This window comes from Gossypium raimondii, chromosome 5 (genome assembly GCF_025698545.1).
Source record: "Gossypium raimondii isolate GPD5lz chromosome 5, ASM2569854v1, whole genome shotgun sequence".
NCBI classification, from domain to species: domain Eukaryota; kingdom Viridiplantae; phylum Streptophyta; class Magnoliopsida; order Malvales; family Malvaceae; genus Gossypium; species Gossypium raimondii.
This window is the reverse complement of record NC_068569.1, coordinates 23,959,910-23,967,130: the sequence shown is the minus strand read 5'-3', so window position 1 is coordinate 23,967,130 and position 7,221 is coordinate 23,959,910.

Genomic DNA, 7,221 nt, shown 5'->3' with positions numbered 1-7,221 from the left:
TGCCTCTGCCGCGAAGGGAGAACGAACATTTCTATGGATAACTGTCTTTAACACCATTAAGTTTCCCCTCAGATCCCATCCTACCATGCCAGACGCTGATCTGAAAGTTTTGTTGTCGTACGCAGCATCAAAATGGATCCTGACTCTCGGTATGTCCTCCTGTACTCTATAGCTTCTGCATATTCTCTCATTATTCTTTAAAGCTTTTAATCCTTCCTATTCTGCCATATATCTTTGAATATTAAGTATTTAAACCCTTCATATTGTGTTTTTCCTCTCATGAATAAATTGATTTCTCGAGAACCATATCCACCATAACGCATAACAGAAAAGTAGACATTGGCCGTTGTTACTCCTCTTGAAAACCCAGGTTAGCCATTCCCACAAAGACTGACTCGTATTATTCATAATCCATGAGAAATTTAACAAATGGTAGACTTCAGTTGTCATAGGGCAATCTTAGAAGACGTGGAGGCTTCCTTCAACTTCAGATCTGCATCGGGGGCATCTGTCATTTGTAACAACTCTCTTGATTCTGAGATTAGCAAAGTTTGGAATAAAATCCCAAGAGATCCTCCAGATTGTAAATGCAATTTTTGATGGCATCTGTAGGCTCCAAAGTTTCTTGTAAAATTCTTTTGTTTCGGTCTGTAATAAATAGTTTCTAGGATCCAGATTAGCATCTTGTAATAGTTTATAGGCACTGCGGACTGAAAACTCGCTAGATAATTCTCCTTTTCAAACCTGGAAATCCTCATGTTCAATCTCTGCAAGGGGAATCTAAAGAATTTTCTGAGCAATGTCCTCTTGAAAGGTATTATTAACCAATTCCAATTTCCATTCTCTGTTTGAAACATCAATAAGATCCGAAACTAACTGTATTTCTCCTCTGTTTGTTCTGTTATGTGCATCAATTTTATCAATTCCCTGAATCCAGTAATATTCCCATATCGAGATTCTGTTCCCTCTGCCCACTCTCCAACACATTCCTTTTTTGAGAAGACCCTTTGCAGCCCAGATACTTTTCTAGGTAAAAGAATGTAAGTTTCCCAGCTTCGCAGTTAAGAAACTAGAGTGTGGGTAATACTTTGCTTTTAAAATTCTGGCTAATAAAGAATTTGGGTAATTAATGAGACGCCAACCTTGCTTCACTAATAACGCAATATTGAATTGGCCGAAATTCCGAAAGCATATCCCACCGTTTTCTTTTAATGAACAGAGATTTTTCCAAGTGCACCAATGTATTCCTCTTCTGCCCTTTCCTTTCTGCCACCAAAATTTAGCAACTATGCTTTCCAACTCATCACATAGCGTTCTAGAAAATAGAAAACAAGCCATCGAATAGGTTGGAATAGCTTGTAGAATGGCCTTTATATAAACTTCTTTACCTCATTGTGATAGAAATCTTTTGCTCCAATTGTTGATGCATTTTTTGAACCGGTCCTTCAAACTTTGAAAAGCTTCCTTCTTCCTTCGACCCACCATATTGGGCAACCCCAAATATCGTTCTGGTTCATTCGACCTCCGGACCCCGATCAAATTTACAATTTGTCTTCTATCCTCTTCCAACGTGTTTTTGCTAAAAAATACTGAAGGTTTTTCAAAGTTTACACACTGTCCCGACTGAGTTTTGTATTCATCTAAAATATCTTTGAAAATGTTAGCACCCCTGCTTGTTACTTCTCCAAATAAAATGCAATCCTCAGCAAATAAAAGATGGGAAACCTGTGGCCCATTTCTACTAACCCTCACTCCGTTTAAGGTGCCTTTTTTCGTTGTCTGTCTCAATAAGCTCGATAAGCTCTCACCGCATAAAAGAAATAAAAACGGGCTGAGAGGATGACCTTGTCTCAATCCTCTGGTTGGCGAAAATTTTACCACGCTATGTCTATTAATGACTACAGAGTAGAAAACAATAGAGACGCATTTCATAATGACCCTTACCCAGTTAAGATCAAACCCCATTCTTATCATGATTTCTTCTATAAAACTCCATTCAACCCTGTCATAAGCTTTACTCATATCAAGTTTAATGGTCATAAATCCTTTCTTCCCTAGTCTCTTCTGTTTTAATTTATGCAATACTTCATATGCTAGCATCACATTGTCTGAAATTAACCGACTAGACACAAAAGCACTTTGGTCTTCATCGATACATTTTCCAATAACCTTTCGAAGTCTACTAGCTATTACCTTCGCAATAATTTTATAAAGTACTTTGCAAAGACTAATCGGCCTATATTGCGTCACTGACAATGGATTATTAACTTTGGGTATAAGAACAATATTTGTAGAATTAATAGGACTAACCTCCATATCTCCATTCAGTATTCGAGAGCAAAAGTATATGACGTCTTCTCTCAAAATCTGCCAACACTTCTGGTAAAAAACTGCTGGAAAACCATCCTCCCCTGGAGCCTTTGTTGGTCCCATATCAAAAATTGCTTCCGTGATTTCCTCTCTTGTATATGGTGCTGTAAGACTTTGATTGTCTTCTACTTGAATACATCGCTCAATCCTTGATAGTATACAATCGTAATTCCCTCTTCTTTCAGTCAAGAACAGATTTTGAAAGTAAGATCGCATAGCTTCTTCAATGTCCTGTAAAAACGCCAATTCTCTCCTTTCTTCATTCACCAACTTATGAATAGAATGTTTTCTCTTCCGTTGTGAAGCTTGACTATGAAAGAATTTTGTGTTTTTGTCCCCAAATTTCAGCCAATTTATTCTAGCTCTTTGTTCCCAGTAGCATTTATCTTTTTCAATCTCAAAGTTCAAATTTATTCTTGTCTCTATCAACTCAGCTAAGATCTTATCATCCCTTTCAGCGTAAACTAACTCCCAAGTTTTTTTGTAAGAGTTTGTTTAGATTTCTTTCTCTTGATTTGAATTTCCCTGACCCACTCATTTAATCCTGTTTTCAAACTCTTCAACCTCTGCAACAATTCCCCTGATGATTTCTCCCATATACCTTGAACCACCTCAATGAAAGAATCCTTCATTAGCCACCAAGCTTTAAATTTAAAATTGCTGCTCCGTACTTTCACTGCTTTTTCAGTACTATCGATGAGAAGAGGACAATGATCTGAGAACGAATGGATAAGATGTTGGGTTTTTACTTTTGGAAACATCGTAATCCAACCTATGTTAGCAACTCCTCTATCAAGTCGTTCTCGTATATTTGTTTCTGGTAGGTTACCTCTCTCCCAAGTGAACCAACTTCCCTCAAAACTCACATCATACAATTGACAATCTTCAAGCATTTTCCGGAAACATTCCATTCTTCTCTCGTCTCTGGGTAATCCTCCTTTTTTTTCAAATCTATACATGATTTTATTGAAATCTCCACAAACCAGCCATGGAATGTCCACTATTGTAGCTAAGCTCTTCAAAATTTCCCATGAATCATTCATATCCTGTACATATAGAGATCCATAAAATCCAGTAAGTCTCTATTTTACTCCTCTTTCATTATCTTCAACTAACACATCAATATACCTTTTAGAAAAACTACGAAGAATTATATCAACATCAGTTTTTCATGCTAAACATAATCCTCCCCTTGTACCTTCAAAATCAACTTCAATACTATTGAGATACCCACATCTCCTACGCACTAGTTCCATCTGCTTTCTGTTGAGTTTTGTCTCCATAAAGAAGACTATTTGGGGAGCTTTTAACTTCAGTAAATACCAAAGTCTTGTAACCGTCCGTTGTCTCCCCAAACTACGAACGTTTCAGCTTATGATTTTCATTGCACCCGGTCGGCTAACCTCTTGGTAGCCGCCAATGATAAAAGAATTTGACCTTCCATCTCACCCCTATTTCACTTTTTCCCTTCCTCCTCCATTATAACTTCATCTTCCAAATAATGATCCATTAACGCATACGTCTGATGGGGACATAATTTCTCTTTCTGTTTATCCATAGCTGATTCTTTCCCTTCTAAGCTAAACCCCAGTATAGGATCAATGGTTTTCTTCGTACTTCCTTTTAGATCTCCATTCTTTGGGTTCAGCCCCTTTGATCTATTTTCCATCCAACTCCCTTCCCTGTCCCCGTCCTTTTCTTCTCGTAGCCAAATATTGTTCATTGATAGAGCTCTATGGGATGGGGCCCGCAAAGATAAATCCCAACCAATCTCTGTGAAATCTGTTCCCATCATCATTTTTGTCTCGCAATAAGAGTCATTGTGTCCTAAACGACCACAGAAAAAACAAAATAGCGATAAACGTTCATATTTGAACTTGATATACGAGCATACTCTACTAGACATAACCTGCTTCTTTCTTCTTAATGGCTTCCTAACATCAATCTGCACCCTAACTCTCATATAATTGCGATTTTCCTTACCCAAATCTGAACCATCATACTCTAGGAAAACTCTAATAAAGTTCCCCAAAAGCCTCGCTAAACTCTCAGAAAATAAACCAATTGGAACATCATGGATTTTACCCAAAACGGCACATAAACTAAAGGTATTTTAAGCGGATCTTCACCTCTTCGCAATTTACTCAGAATTAATAAATGATTGTTGAAATTCCACGGAAGACCCTTCAAAAATCTCTCCATATCCATGTTATGAAAAAACTTGAAAATGTACCTTTTTTCCCCCATATCTCGGATTTGCACCCCACAGATGGGATGCCATAAATTTGCTAAAGTACTCTTCATAGCCGAAAAATTTATAATACTTGTTGTTAAGAAACATCCCACAAGCTGATAATCTCCTACCTCTGTTTGTGTCCTTAGATCTCATTAGATCTGCAAAATTTCTTCTTCTTCTTCTTCATTAAGCGATAGTTGTGCTAATTCAATCTCCATGATTGCAGGGATTAAGAACCAGAGAAACGCTCCACACCTACCAATTTATAGAATGGAGATATCCTTGAACAGCGTAGAGAATCAAACAAGAAGAACAGAAAAAACACCCAGAAACTTCAAAAACAAACAAAACCCTAAAACTTGTGCTAGAGGCGACAGACAGAACTGTGTTAGAATAGCAGACTCAAACCAAAATATTTAATTTAATCTTTTAAAATTATAAAGATATAAATTATTAAAATAATAAATTTATATTTTTACTATTATAAAAATATATAATTTAATTTCGACTCAAAAGAAATTCTGACTCCACCGTTACAAGCAGTTTAAGTTGTATTTAAAAAATGGTCCAACTCATCCTATTTGATGGGTTTAGGCTTATACAAATCTTTTGAAGTGCAAGTAGTCTCGACAGGTGACTCAAATCTGAAAATGATTGAGGAAGGGGGACCACTAATCGAAGATCAACGGGGATTGAAAATGAAAATGGCAATTAAGATACAAACAGAAGAGAAGAACCACTGTCACATGGCAATCCCACCATCCTCTTTTGGAATTGGCAGCTAAAACTTCACTCCCATTACCATCTTCTGTTTCTTAAATCCATGGTCTTATTGCACATATAGGTACTGTTGACATATAAAAACGGGGTCGACTTGGTTTTAAAATGAAAACGAACATGGGAGTCGCCACCAATCCTTTTTTATAAGGTGTGATCGGGACACCTTGAAAATTGATTGTTTAATAAATAATTTCATTTTATTAAAACAACGATTTTGGTCCACGAAATTTAGAAAAACGGGTTCGGGAGTCGGTTACGTACGAGGAAGCATTAGCACCCTTGTAACGCCCAAAATTGGTATCTAGTTGATTAATTAATGTCTTAGTGTCAAGAATTGGAAACTTTGAAGAGATTCGAAATACGATCCTTGTATTAAAAACTTGTATAAATCAAATTATATGTTAAGACCCTCTCATTTCGGAGAGAGAAAATGTCATACCCAATGAGTTAGGGCATGATATTTCACATCCTCTAAAATGAGCTTGTCCTTAAAGAAAACTCATGCAATAAAATTCAAAAGGATATTCAATTGTTTAAGTCAGATGAAGAAATTGTAGTCCAATACGTTAGGACACGATTTCTCAAAATTTCAAACATTGAATATTGCCTTTATTATTTTTTAGAAAAATCCTCATCTCGAGAAAACAACATGTCATATCCAATGCGTTAGGACACAACGTATCGAACTCCCAATAAAGAACTTTTATGTTTTTTGATTAAAGAGTATTCTCGATTATTTAGATTCAACGAAAAAAATTGGAACCCAATACGTTAGGGCTCAATCCTCTCGAAGATCCCAAATACCGAGTATTACATTTATTTTCAAAATTTCCTTTTTTACAAATTTCGGTAAAAATTGATGTAATGTTAAATTTGATATATGAATAAATGCCACGTTAATAAATAACAATAATGAATACGACGATGTGAACATAGATAACACAAGCAATCACAACAAAATAATAAATAAAGAAAAAGGACAAATCGATTACATATAAAATAACAAGTAAATAGACAAATAAAACTAAAATGTTTTTTATGATAATGGACATATAAATAAATAAATAAATAAATAAACACCAAGTGAATCAATTATAACAACAAAGAGAATAGATAAAAATTATAAAATATAAAAATATATATATATGTACATATAAGAAAAATATATGTATTTGAAGTCAGTAAGTTATCAGAAAGGCTCTTAGGAAGTTATTTCTTTGTTGTTTTTAGGCCATCACTTTGTGGTTTCATTTTGTTTTGGGCCTTTGTTTGGGTCCGGTGGATTGGTTTTGTTTTATTCTTTTTTCATTAATTAAAGTCCCAGTCTTTTATTTTAAAAAAAATATAGATATATATAAAAATATACATATTTTAAAATGTAAAAAAAATATATAAGTATGTATATAAAATTATGAAGCATAGAAAATATATAAAAGTATGTGTATATATATATTTAAAAAATTAAGAAATATATACGCATATGTATTATTATAAAATGTATGCATGTATATATATATAACAAAATTTGAAATTTAAAAGGTATAAATGAATAAATAATAATAATAACAACATAAGATTAATGGTATAATAAAATAATGATAATAACATTAAAATAATTAATTAAATAATAAAATAGCTAAAAACATGGACTAAATTGAAATAAAAATAAAAAAATGGGGCGGATTTGAAAATAAATAAAAGGGGAGGACCACATTGAATGCGTGAATAACAAGGAGGGACCAAATGAGAAATAATCTCATCCCCCCAAATGCACAGCTTCAAAGTGGATCGAATTGAAATCTGAAAGAAATTTTAGGGCCAAATTAAAAAAACTA